General features: G+C 38.6%; 1 protein-coding gene across 8 annotated transcripts in view; it reads left to right on the top strand.

Moving 5' to 3' along the window:
* Nucleotides 1-14,340, top strand: part of STARD13 (StAR related lipid transfer domain containing 13) — a 750,665-nt gene that overhangs the window by 36,555 nt on the left and 699,770 nt on the right. The window contains exon 1 of one of the 8 annotated variants that reach the window (XM_072616418.1): nt 8,139-12,100. The exons of the other annotated variants lie outside the window; for them this stretch is intronic. The gene's annotated coding sequence lies outside the window, so the exon portion shown is untranslated. Of the gene's footprint in view, nt 1-8,138; nt 12,101-14,340 lie in introns of those variants that run through there. 8 annotated transcript variants of the gene reach the window in all.

Below are 14,340 nucleotides of genomic sequence, written 5' to 3'. Positions count from 1 at the left end.
AAATATAATACATCATTTGATTAAATTATATTTATTTATGTAAATATATAAATATGAAATAAATATAAATATTGTAAATTAGTCATTTTTCAGTCATGTCCAACTTCATGACCCCTTTTGAGGTTTTCTTGGCAAATATACTAGTTTGCCATTTTCTTCTCTAATCCATTTTACAGATGAAGAAACTGAGGCAAACAGGGTTAAGTGACTCCCCAGGGTCACACAGCTAGTAAGTGTCTGGGGCCAGGAAGAGGAGTCTTCCTTGCAGTAGGTCCAACACTCTATCCTCTGCATCATCTAGTTGTTAGATATAATAGATATGAGTATAATAATGGTAGTATAAAGGATTCCCTCAAAAGTCTGTGGCCAGTCTTTCACCTGGGCATATGCATCAGGTGGGCTCAAGCTTAGATGGCATATGTGGCAGAGATAATTCACAGCTCTTCAAAATCCTTTTGCTGGAGTCCGCAAAATGTTTCTTTTAGGTATGGGAAGGCCTTTCTTCTGGGCTCCTTGTAAATTACTCATTCTGCTTCTTTTCATTATGGCCAGTCTCTCCTTCCTGATGCAGATATGGCCACTAGTTCTATTGTCAAGAGGACACTGCTGAGATACTGATGAAAAAGTCCAAATCCTCTGACCTGCTGAAAGGAGGGAAGGGCAAGCCAAGCTGGAAGCCCTCTCTTCTCCCCAAATGATTTTTTGTCATGGGCTTAATCAGAGGCTTCCAGCACTGAGCTGTTCAAATTCTTAATTTCAACCTAATTCTCTGTTTTGGATAAACCCCAAAAGACATGACTACAATCTCCCAACCAATAGAAATGGGCAACATCACTCCAGTTTATCCCATGGTTTTCAAAGACATTTAAGTTGACCAAGAACATTTTGTATTTAGTCTAAAGCTTGGTTGAGTCAATAGAATTTTAAATGAGTTGGAGCGATTTGAAAGATTTACTCATTCAACGCCCACCATTACACTTCCAAATGACTTCCCACTTGGGACTCTAATAAACAAAAACTAGGAGTTTCATGAGACACTAATAAAAGGTCAAAGTCTGGGAATTTCTTCATTTTGATCTTGGTTGCCTTATTCTCATTTCAGATCAACCTTTTCTCAAGCAACTTTAAAGTCCAAAAGCCATTGTCTTCTAGTAGGTTAACCAGCATTAGTTAGGCTTCTAGCTAGTTAAGCCTTGGTGCAAATTTATATTGAAAGGAGAGGGGAGAAGGAAAATAAAATAAGGAAACAAAATTCTTGCAGGAGAAAACTGATCCTGTGAAGTGATTTCCTCTCTGAAATGACCCTGTAATGTAATTGTCTTTCCAACAACATTGCTGAGTGAAAAGAACAGAAAAGTCTATGGGGGAGGAGAATGACAGAAGGCACATAATTGCTTTTTTCTCTTTCAATTAGTTATTGGTCAAGAGAAAGGCTGTAAAGGGAGAAAATTCTTTCACAACCTATGTAACAGAATGAACTCTGATTCTTGTCTCAAACAGATTTCAGAAAATGTTCTTTTTTCCTTATTTTCCCCTTACTATCAGTTTTGCAGACATTTGCATGTTTTGTGACATTAAATGCAGGAAATTGGGGCAGTTATCTAACGTCACTTCTTTTGTTGAAGATCTCATAGCCTGACTTTATGTCCCTCTAACAACCCAATCTGCTCTTCTGCAAATAAAAGGGAAATCTTCAGAACGCTGACCTGTGGCCAAGGCTGTTGAACCAAACATTCTGCTCAATGTAAAATTTGAATTCAAATTTTCTACTGGATTAAAAAGGGAAAGTATTTACTTAATTTTTCATGAAGGGAGGAAAAAAGGACAAACAACAGACTTTGTTGATGGGCAACAGGTGGGGTCGGTATCCTCTCATCTGTTACTAAGCCAATGAAATTAAAAACAACTGTAGAAACAAATTGAACACGTCTTTTAGTCAATTAGTGTAACCCTGCATTATCTGTCATACTAACCTATAAGGAGGGCCATATATAACATAAAAAGAGCTTTCTGTGTTAGATTGTACTTGGTGGGAAACCCTGTGGAATGTACAATCAACAGCTGAATGTCTTCTTGGCACCATCATGCTTTTCTCTTTCAGGTCTGAAATGTCCAAAGCTAGTGCTCTGGATTTTGTCAGACAGTAAAATTCCTCTGTGTTATCTCTAGAGAACTTAAGAACAAGGCTGAAAAAGGAGTGATTTAATTGCAAGTTGTGCATATCCATTGCTACCTGCCTTGTAGGAAAAACTTGTCTGGAGGACTTATTTATCCCCAGGCATTGGCAACCCCATTGCTAATTGCCTTCAAGGCTTTCCTTGCCTTTGCCAGTTCGGTTTGCTAGGATTTGAATTTTACAATATCAAGGTATCAGGTTCAGACGAGTCAAGACATAATATTCTTTCTTTCCAGAGACTATGGAACAATGGTGCTCCAATTTACCTTGAAAAGAGTTAAATTTATTTGGAACCCTTTTAAATAGCATGGGATACTTGGAAAATTGTACATTTGGATTCATAGGAGCCAGGTTTGAATTCGGATGTTGTGATTTTTAACTTGCACATCCTTAGACAAGTATACTACCTTTCTAGTCCCAATTTCCTCATCTATCAAATGAGGTCCCTCCCAGTCCTAAGTCTCTGAAATTCTCAGGCTCTAATATATTACCATTTTCCTTTCTTTCTCTCATATGTACTCTCATGGATTTAGTAATAATGGTCCGTGAAATAAATTTACAAGTTGTTGTAACATACGCAAGCTCCATCAGGTTAAAGTTCTGGGTATGTCAGGAATGTTGTTCAAACATATCCTTGTTCTGTTCAGTGACTAGATCACGGAATCATAGCATTAGGAGGAACCTTAAAGATTTTTCTAGTCCTGAGCTTTTCTCTTGCACATAAGAAAACAGGCCAAGAGAGGTTTTGTTTTACACACATTTGGCAAAGGTGGATCTAGACTTTTTGGCTTCCTGACTACCAATCAAATGTGCTTTCCACTCTAGCATAATGGCTTAAAGAGTCTGTTGTAGCTGGCATTGGGAAGATAGGATAAAAAGGTAAGGACCTCTATACAATCACCATTCTTCTAGCATCCCAGGATAGAAAATTTGGCGATATCTTTGATTTTTCTTTCTCCTTCATCCTCTATACCTAGTCTGTCACCAGTTAAATCATTTCTTCTTTTTAAACAACCCTCAGAATTACCTCTTCTCCATTCCTACAATTAACACCCAAAGCAGGGAAGACCTCATCCTTTCTTACCTAGAATGACTGTGGCATCCTTCTAGTTTGTCTTTGAACTTCCATTGCCTCCTCACTTGAATTCCTCCTTTACAACACTGCCTCAAAACTTCCTGAAACACTGTTATTATACCGACACTCCTCTGCTCAGGTACTTGTAATAGCTCCCTATTTTTTACTGGGTCAATTCCAAATTCCTCTGTATGTGTTTCAAGGCTTGCATAATCTGGCTCCACTTTGCCTTTGTAACCATATTTTGTACTACTCCTAAATACATTTCTTCCATTTCAGTTAGGGTTATCGTCTCATTATCTTTATCTTCATTTTCTATGCTCATTTTGGATTCCCATAATAATTTTTGTTGCTCAATCATTTCGATTGTGTCCCCATTTGTGACCCCATTTCAGGGTCTTCTTGGCAAAGAAACTAGAATGGTTTGCTGTATCCTTCTCCAGCTCATTTTACAGATGAGGAACTGAGGCAAACAAGGTTAAGTGACTTGCCCAAGGTCACACATATAGTACGTGTCTGAGGCCAGATTTGAACTCAGTAAGATGGGTCATTTTGACTCAATCTACCTTGCCACCTAGCTGCCCTCTCCCATATTAATAACTAACAATAATAATAATTAGCATTTACATGGTTTACAGTGTTTATTTTATATCAGATTTATAAAGTGGTGTATGTATGTTATCTAGTTTGATTCTTACAGTGATCTTATGAGGTAAGTACTATTACTATCCTTATTTTACAAAGAAAGCAACTGAAGCTAAGATGAAGATTTAACTAAGGAGGCTGAGAAGAAGCAGTCATATAGGTAGAATGAGAACTAGGAAAGAACAGTGTCATAAAAATGCACATACTGAAGGAGAAGGGGGTCATCAGTGTCAACTGCTACAAAGAGGTCAAGAATGAGAAGCCAACATTAGATTTGAGACTAGGATTAAGATTGATCATTGGGAAATCATGGGTGGCTTTAGAGAAAGCCATTTCAGTTGAATGGTGAGAGAAAACTGTTAAGGAGAGACAGCGGAGGAACCAATTGCTTCTTCAAGACTTTGGCGAAGAAAAGGAGGAGGAAAAAAGGATGATTACTCATGGAGATGGTCAGATCAAGTGAGGGATTTTTTGTGGGTGGGAGAGAGGTGGTTGTATTTTCAGACAGCACCAAAGGAACCAGTTAATAAGCAAAGATTGAAGAAGGTAGGGGATTCTCATGGAGACAATCTGCTATAAAAACCATAAGGGAATGGGATCAAGGGAGCCTATAGAGGGATTGGCCTTTGCAGGAAAAGGGCTACCTCTTCATCAGAAACTCTAATAAAGGAGCAAATAACGGGAGGTAATGCCAAGGGCTGGTGAAATAGGGAGAAGAGAAGAAGTCAACCTCTCCTGGATTATGTCTCAGAATTCTTATCTCCTTTCAAATTTCAGCTCAGGCATCTACTCCTCTATGTAGACTTCTTTGTCCTGACATAACCTTGCCCCCAGCAATAGGTGGTAATCATGATAATAATAGTATTTATATAGCACTTTAAGATTTGCAGAGTGCTTTAGAAATATTCTCTCATTTGATCCTCACAACAACCCTAGGAAGTAGGTACAGTTATAATCCTTATTTACAAATGAAGAAGCAGGTAGACAGGAAGTAAGTGGCTTGTCCAGGGTTACACAGCTAGTTAAGTGCCTGAGGCTGGATTCGAATTCAGATCTTCCTGACTTTGGGTTAAGTGCTTTCTCCACTGTACCACATATTAGTATGCTTTCCCTTCTCAAACTACTTTGTATTTATTTTCCTTTGTATATATCATCTCTTTCCACCCCTAGTAAAATAAAAGCTTCTTGAGGGTACAGAATATTTTTGGTTTTGTTTTTATCTTTGTATTCTCAGTGCCAAATACAGTGTCTTGCATTGTAGGAGTTTAATAAATATTTGTCAAATTGAATTGTGTAGGGCAAAACCCAAGACTTATGCTTCTTTTATGTTCTCTCCTGCATCTAATTCATTAACTGTATGTAGGGAGTGATTAAATGAATACTTGTTGACTGATTGATTGAATATGGTCAAGACACACTAATTCCAGAATCCCAAGGCACACCACTGGAATGAGGATATCATATGACTGCCAGATATCAGAGTTTATCTTTTTTTCCCACCTAATTTAAGAAATAAATTCAGATCCTGACCAACTTGTGATTAGAAAGTTTCATTCATGCTTTTCAGCAAAAGGAAAGATTATTAAATATATCCCAGTGTCCTTTCCATTTTTCAGTTTAGGTTATTAGATTTTTCAGATGAATTCAATGAATCAAAGATTGCCATGCTGAGAAACTGTGGCTCTTGTGATATTAGAAGAGAATTAAATAAGGGAGGGAGGGGGAGAATGCTTTTTTTGGAACTAAATCCATTATTCCATTTAAGTACTAGCCGACTGAAAAGGCAGAGGTTAGAGCTTTGGGGTTAATGGAGACAAGGCAATGAGTTTAATCACTGAGTGACCAAGTTGTCATCTTTTCTTTACACATGATACACCTAACCCCAAGATACAAGCACATTGCAAATGCAGCCTATGGATCCTGAGACAGTCTGAGTAGATCAGTATTACTGCAAGATATGTCAACAGAACAATATCATTAATATTTTTAATTAATCATCACATAGTTCTTGAGTCTTGACCATGTGTAAAGCATTGTTTTAGACCCTATAGGGGAAGTCTAAGAAGAGAAGTCCAAGGTTATCTTCAAAGGGGGAAGACACAATATAGAGAAAGGTTTAGAGAATGGACTATGGGATTGTAATTGTTTTTAATTAAAGCTGGAAGCTTATATTTCAGTGCTAAATCTAGGCTAATCAAAGTGGACACCTCCAATTTTCCTTTTATCTAAAGGTGACCAGTTCTGGCTCCATAAAGAATTTAATGAGACTATAGGATATTGCTGGAATTATCTTTCTCTTAGCTTTATGTGATATCAGAATGTTCATTTTGGTTTCACAATTGGAATAATACAAATTATATATCCCTATGAAATATTTCTCACTCTATTAAGAGGGAAAGATTTAAAAAGTAAAGTAGAACATAAGTGCTCACACCAATAGAACAGTTTAAAAAAAAACTCCACATATAAATACAATAAAAATAAATAAAATCCTTGAGGACAAGGATTGTTCTATTTTTGCCCTTTTTCCTATTTTTTTCTATTTTTTCTTATCTTTTTTTTCTGTTTTTGCCTACCACCTATCAAAAACATATGACCAAATGACAAGAGAAATGGATGGACAGAATGACAGCCCAAGGAGAATTCAGGGCAGTCCCCAAGAACATTAGGTATACCTTTTTTGCCAGACTTAAGGAGATCAAGAGCAGGTTGGGCAACCATGAATGGACTGTGACCTGCAGCATGGGTGGCAATACCCATACTGTCAATCAGTCAATCAATATGCATTTATTGAGTACTTACTATATGTGAGACACTGTGCTAAGTGTTAAGGATACAAAAAAGCCAAAAAACAGAGTCTTTGCTTTCAAAGAACTTGTTGTTCTTGTTTATCTTTCATTCTTGAAGAAGACCGATGGCATCCAAAGGGTGGGGTCTTGACTTGCAAGTGAATTGGATTTACATGCAACAGGGCTGTGCAAAATCATCAGCCTCACTCTCTCCTCCAGAGTCAGAGCATTTTATTGAGTAAGGATATGAAATAGACCTGTACTCATAAATTCATTAAATATTTTAATGTGCTCAACTCAACACTTTGTATGTAGTAGGTACTTTATAAATATTTGTTGAATTGATTTGACTGTGATAGCTTTCATCCTGTCAGCTTCAGATAACTGGACATGTCTCCTCCCCTAATTAGCAAAAAAAGAACATTCTCCCTCAAAATCACGATGCTAATTTTTTGAAGAGAAGACCAAAAGAAATTTTGGATTGTTTGAACCTTTGATGACAGTTGATATTAATGTGATGACGCTCACCATGTGCTGGCTTTGAGCAAGAAGGGAATGGAGACATGAGGTGTTATATCACTATTAAATTCATCAAATTCACCTGAAAATTCTAAGACTTTTATAGAACCTCTGTTCAGAAAAGCTTGAAGTGGGCTAAGTACAGTCCATACTTCTGTAAGAGCAGAGGGGCTTCTCTTGAGTATTTGTACAGCCTGGGCTGTAGAGTCAGGAAAGAAAACAACTATTTTAGTAACAGCTCATGGACAGGATACACAGGTTACAGATTCATACCTAGAGGGAGCTTTAAAGATCATTTATTCAAATCCCTAGGACTCAGACATTTACTAACTGTGTGACCCTGGACAAATCACTTACCCCTGTTTGCCTCAGTTTCCTCCTCTATAAACTGAGCTTAAAAAGGAAATGACAAAACATTGCAGTGTCTTTGCCAAGAAACACCAAATAGGTTCCTGGAGAATCAGACATGACTGAAAATGATTGAAAAACAACATTTAAATTCCTTCATTTTACTGGTGAGGAAACTGAGGCCCAGAGGGGTCAAGTGACTTCTCCAAGATCACACAGATAAAAAGTAGTAGAACAAGGATTTAAGCCTCTGACTTCTAACTCTCCATGTGCTGTTTTTTCCACTATACCAGTCAGCCTGCAAGTTGGAGCTCAGAAAAGCAGCCAGGAAGCTTTGCCAGAGTTGGGGGAAGAATCAAGGATGAAAGGAAATGGAATTGGAAATGACTGTGAGAAAGAAGGCTGCTCAATGATTTTATCTGTGCCAGGATAAAATGTGTAATATGAGTACATTTGTGATTACTTTCCTGTATTTATTTGGCACCCTGAGAATACTGCACAAAGCAGCCTTGGCCCTTTCAGTGGCACAATGTGGGTGGACTATGGTACATAAGACACATGGAGGGGTGGAGGATGGGGGTGGGTTACAGCATCAGAGGGTCATCCCAAGTACAGAAGTAAGCCCAAAGGCACAGACTCCAGAGGAATAACTCCAGTTACCTGGGGGATGACATTGAAAAGTTTCCCTAAGACCTGGGAAATGACTGTGGAGGCTTCCATTTAGGGGTGCCAGGGTGTCCTGTTTCATCCCTACCTGGCTGGTTGGTCAGTGCAGAGAAACCTTAAGGTGGACACAAACCAGCAATGTATCTAAGCCCAAGGGGTGATTAGTAGCATCCTATCTCCTAGGGTGGGCATTCATCTATGAGGATTTCTGAACTTTTTCTGAAGCAGGAGTTCTTAACCTGAGGTCTATGAACTCATTTTAAAAAATATTTTGATAACTGTATTTCAGCATAAGTGGTTTTCTGTGTAATTCTATACATTTTATTGTATATCTGTAAAAATATGCTTCTGACAAGGGGTCCATAAGCTGCACTCTACATCCATGAAACAAAAAAAGTTAAGAACCCTTGCTCTAAAGGAATACAAGCACTGCAGGACACAGAATAATAGCACCTTGTCTTTTATACTTACGATACATAAGATATATGGAAACATAAGGGAAAGGTTTTGTTATTGTTTAGTTATGTGCAATTCTTTGTGACCCCATTTGGGGTTTTCTTGGCAAAGATACTGGAGTAGTTTGCCATTTCTTTTTCCTGCTCATCTTATCATGAGGAAACCAAGGCCAGTAAGTTTAAGTGAACTGCCCAAGATCACATAACTAATCAGTATCGGAGGCTGGATTTGAACTCAGGTCTTCCTGACTCCAGATCCATCCACTACACCATCTAGCTGCTCCAAGGAATAGGTTTGGTGCTGGCCATTGGGCCAGTATTCTGTGATCGTTTCTATTTTACAACATACTATGATTAAAATAAAAAGAAGCCATTATCACTTTCAGTCACTAGGAAGTTGTGGATCTCGGGGAATATTTACTGGTTGAGTTGTGAATTATTCCATGATTTGCCCATCAGAGCTAGTTTAGAGATTCTCCCTTCCTCGTGATCTCCATGCATGGAGATAGAAGAAGTAGCTCCTCCCCACAAACTTGGCTGAACCCTGAGAAAAGATGAGACAGTTCCTGTTCTTGATCCTTTGACAACAAGGTCTAAGACCTATCTCAGGTCATCTTCCTGACGTTTTGTCCCTCTATCCATTCCCGTGTTTCTAGAGGTCCATAACTGAGTTTGAGCATTGATAATATCATTGACTTACCTTGTACCCTTGGGCAAGTTCAAGATCCATAGACTCTTGGACCTAGAAGAGATGTTAGAGATCATAGGCCAGCACCCTCATTTTAGAGATGAGAATACTGAGGACCAGAGAAGTAAAATATCTTGATGATCACACAGTTTGTAAGGGAAAGTAATAGAACCAAAATTCAAATGTGGGTCCTCTGACACCAGATCTAGTACTCTTTTCACTACATATTACATTTGCAAAACAAGGAAGCTAGACTTGAAGATCTCTAAGCTTCCTTTTAGCTTTCACATCCTATGTTTACTTATAGTTAACACAATGTATAATTTTTCTTCTCCCTGGAAGATCACACCCCTTAGTCATCAATCCATCTCCCTCCCACTTCTGCCAACATTACCCATCCATTTTCTCCATCAATCTCCTAACCTGACTACAGTTATTCCTTCCACATCACGGGGGTTAGGGGCGAAGCACCCCCACTGTCTGGAAAATCTGCATAAAATGTTTGGCTCTCCCTTCGTACCAGAGAAGAAGTCTGAATTATTATGGTATTAAAAGATAAAATATATTGATATTATACAACTTTATACATATCTCTTATCAATTTCTGAGTTTCTAAACTATTTCTATGTCATCTGCATGCTCTTTGCTTCCACAAAACTCCTCCCAATTCCCATTTGATTCTTATGCCAACCCATGATATGTTGAAACTGCAATGGGGAAAGTTGCAATGTGGAAGGGATAACTCTTCTTGCTTAACCTGGCTTCCCTGCTCTCCCTCCTTTCCCCCAGGCTTATTCCTCTGGGAATTATCCTGGTCAGGGCTTTCTACAAAAAGCAAATTCTAATGCTTTCCCTATTTTGTAATTTTGGATTCCAGTCTTTTAAGTCAATAAATTCCATGTCTCTTGGTTCTACCCCTGCCCTGCTATTTGGATTTGGGGCCTTGCTCTGCTAAGTTAAATATGTTTTGCTATCCTGTGATCTCTTGACCCTGATTATCCAACCACCATGCCTTCTTCATCTCTGCCTCTTGATTTTCCTGGCCTTCTTCAAGTCTCAAATAAAATCCCACCTTCTACAACAAGGCTTCCCCAGTCCTCTTTAATTCTAGTACCTTTTCTCTGTAGATTATCTCCAATTTATCCTGTATATAACTAGTTTGTACATTATTTGTCTGTTGTCTCCCCCACTAGGCAACAAGGTGGCTCACTAGATAGAGCGCTGAAGCTGGAGTGAAGAAGACTTGAGTCTAAATTTGGCCTTAGACAATGATTGGTTGCATAACCCTGGGGAAGTCAGTTAACCTCTGCTTGCTTTAGTTTCCTCACCTGTGAAAAAAAGGATAATAATAGCACTGATATTCTAGTGTTGTTATGAGGATAATGAGAATATATTTGTAAAGTGCCTGATACATGACAGGCACCTTATAAATGTTTATTGATTGACTAACTGCCTGGTTCCAGATCCTCTGAAAACCTGAGCTCCAATCAGAAGGGAGCATGCAATTGGTTGGAGGGTTCAATACAGCATCACTCTAACTACTCTGGTGTTCTCTAGCTCACCACTTATTCAGCCTTTGATAAAACCATCCAATGAGCAGGCAGGGCTTATCAACAGAGTCAGATCAGAAAGTCACTGTAGATCACTAAGAGCATACTAGTATGATCAACGCCTGAGGTCAAGGAGATAAAGTGAAGAAGCCAGGCTGAGGTTGAGGGAGGATTGAAATCTTCTAACTCAACTGAGTTAGTGATATATAGTAGGAGGCATCTTGAAAAGTTAGAATGTCTCTTTAATCAGCAAGAATTGGGACAAGAACCATAGAGGTTGTTACTATCTCTAACAAAGCCTCAACACTTTTGAAATGAAAGTTATATTTACAATCCAGCTAGTAAAAGCCCCAAGCCACAACGTTTCCTTTAAAAAAAAAAAAAAAAGAAGAAGAAGAAAAAAACAAACAAACTCATCCCTTCCAGATATATTTGGCTAGATCCATCCTTTTGGGGGCAGCCTGGGCAAAGTCTACTTTGACTTGAATTTGTGTGTGTGTGTATGTGTGTGAGCACATATTCATATACAACATGTGTTATATATGTACAAGTATGTAGGTGCATATGTATGTACACATACATATGTTATTGTATATTATATATATATATATGTATTTGTGTATATGCTTTTCCCTATTTCCCCAAGCACTCTCCTTCTGCAGCTCCCCTCCTCAAGTTCCTTTAAGAACCTCTCAACTTTCAGAAGTATTGTTGAAACATAACATCAGCATCTCAGGAATTTAATGGAGATTGTTATCAAGAACACCATGTGGAATTACAACAGGTAGGGATTCAAGCCCTTAAGTAATTAAGATTAAAATATTTCATTTTGGTTGTAGGCTGGGCCTCCCAGGTTGTAGCCTACACAAAGCGCTGGCTTTATCAGAAATGGTGCAGCTGGAATGAACCAAGTCTGAGTTAGCCGAAGCAATCTGAGAATGGCACCCTATAGTTGAAAACAGAGCCTCAGTTGGTTCCTGACAAATAATATCCTCCCCGCAAAAGAGAGACAGAGACATAAAGAGGCAGAGACACAGAGATTGTGATTGTTTCCACCTAAATTATGGTCCTACTGAGTAAAACAAGATTTGGCCAGCATCCTGTATTCCAGCAAGGATGGGCTTATTTTATCTCTGGTTCGACAGTTCCTTGTTTCTACAGGTAAAGGAAGAATCACCAAGACTAAAAGGTAAGTTGAGAAGCTGAATAGATTGGGGATAATAAAGCTAGAGTTTCAGTTCTTCTGTTGGCTTCCTTTCTGAATCAGCTTAGGGGTGAGGAACCTGGGGCCTCAAGGATACATGTGGCCCTCTCTGTCCTCAAATGCAGCCCTTTGACTGAATCCAAACTTCACAGAATAAATCTCCTTAATGAAAGGATTTGTTCTGTAAAACTTGGACTCAGTCAGAAGGCTGCACCCAAGGACCTACCTAGAAGGCCATATGTGACCTTGAAGCCTCAGGTTCCCCACCCCTGGCACTTAGATCATTGTAGTGTAGTGGACAGAATGCTGACTTGGGAATCAAGACCTGGGTTCCAATTTCAGCTCAGCGGATAATTGCATGTCCTTGGTGGTCATTTAGATTCCATGAGGTTATTGTATCATCTACAAAATTGAAGCGTTTGAATTAGATGATTTCTAAAATTCTTAAATTAAAATCTCTGTACCTATTTCTCATGTGAGGAGGGAAAAACATAAGCAAGGAATAGATAATGCTTGCTCTATCTCCCTCAGAGAGTTGTGAGGATAAAAATGAGATGAGAGATATGAAATTACTATGTAAAGTTAAAAGCACTCTACTACTATGACCAACTATTGTTATTTTTAATTTAATTGGGGGCCTGAGATCCTTCTCCCACTGGCTGGGAATAAGAGAGTTCCACCGCCGCCCTTTTAGAGGTTATTCTAAGGGACCATTGAGCTTTTGTCTATGCAGATAGTTACAACTAAAATATTCAGATAAAACTTCTTTAAGCTCAGTATTACTCCTTCAATTGCATGGCTTGAGGAATAGGGTAAGAAAGCTACCGAAATCTGAATCTATGATTCCTAACGCCATGTATATTCCCAACCAAAGATGGAAATATACACCTCAGAGCTTGGCTGTGATAAGGTGACTAGAGTGGGTTAATTTTTTTTAGAATGTAAAGGTATAAGACTTTGATGTGCTCTATGTGATCCTATAGGCCTACCGAGGCGGTGACCAGCATCTTAGAATGTTAGAATGTTAGAGCTTGGAGGGTCCATCTGATTCAGAGTTTCTTAACCAATTTGCCTGTGTCATGGATCCTGTGGGCAATCTAGTGAAGCCTATGAACCCCTCAGAATAACGCATAAAATGAAATACACAAGATTACTGAGGAAACCCATTGTATTGAAATAGTCATTAAAATATTTTAAAATAACACATTCACAGACCTTCAGGTTAAGAAACCCTGATCTAGTTCACCACCATTTCTGTTTTAAAGGTGAGAAAACTGAAGCCCTGAGTAATTAAGGTGACTGAAGAAGCACAACCAATATTGAGTCCAACCTAAGTCTTAAGTAGGTGATTTTTAAGGTCCCTGTGTCCATTACTGTTGCCATCACATCGCGTTATTTTATACCATAGACTTACACCATAGACATACTAGAGACATATCTTCTGGAAAAAGTGTTTGACCCATGGGAGCAGGCAAATTAAATGAAGGTCCTGGCAAACTGCACATCTCAAGATACCACTGTTGACCCTTTAGCTTGGATGAATCAGGGCTTGAAAGAATTCATTTTGGTCCATAGCTTTCATCATCTTCCTATTATAGCACCCCTCAAAATATTGTCTTCCATAAAGATGCCAAACTCCCCCAAGGGAGTCCTGAGCCAGTTCTCTGGTTTGGAAATCCTGAGAAGCTCCAGCTTCTCCTTGCCTTCTTTATTATATAGATATCTATACAACCAAGTCCAGAATAGGCCATCTTGGGATAACTTCCATTCACCTAAGAGCCCTTGGTCTTCCAGAGTCAACACTATGCAAATTAATCATTATTATAAACTGTGATACTTTTAGGGCTAACTGAGCTATTTAGGCTATTTCATCCCTTTATTAAATGGCCCCAAGTTACTGTGCTTGTGTTTCCTTTTCAGAACTTTTTTAGAAGTATCTCTATGGTTAGAATATCAGCTGTCTCATGTGGCCGCTGTCAGCACGTCTGTCTAAAGTAACGTTTCTCCCTCCCCCAACCATTTCTAATTTACTGTGGGTTTGAAGATCAAGATAAGTACCATTGTTAGAAATATGAGTAATTAGGTTCTGAATAATCGCCTGAGGGGATCTCTTGAGAGAGTAGTACAAGAGCTTTGGTGAATAACTCAAGGACTTCAGATCTGGCTACACAGAAATATTTTTCTTTCTCAGCTATTCTACATAGTTGAAGATGCTAGTTAAATGA

Source organism: Notamacropus eugenii, chromosome 5 (assembly GCF_028372415.1).
Source record: "Notamacropus eugenii isolate mMacEug1 chromosome 5, mMacEug1.pri_v2, whole genome shotgun sequence".
Taxonomy (NCBI): Eukaryota; Metazoa; Chordata; class Mammalia; order Diprotodontia; family Macropodidae; genus Notamacropus; species Notamacropus eugenii.
This window is presented reverse-complemented; position numbering and strand designations above follow the sequence as displayed.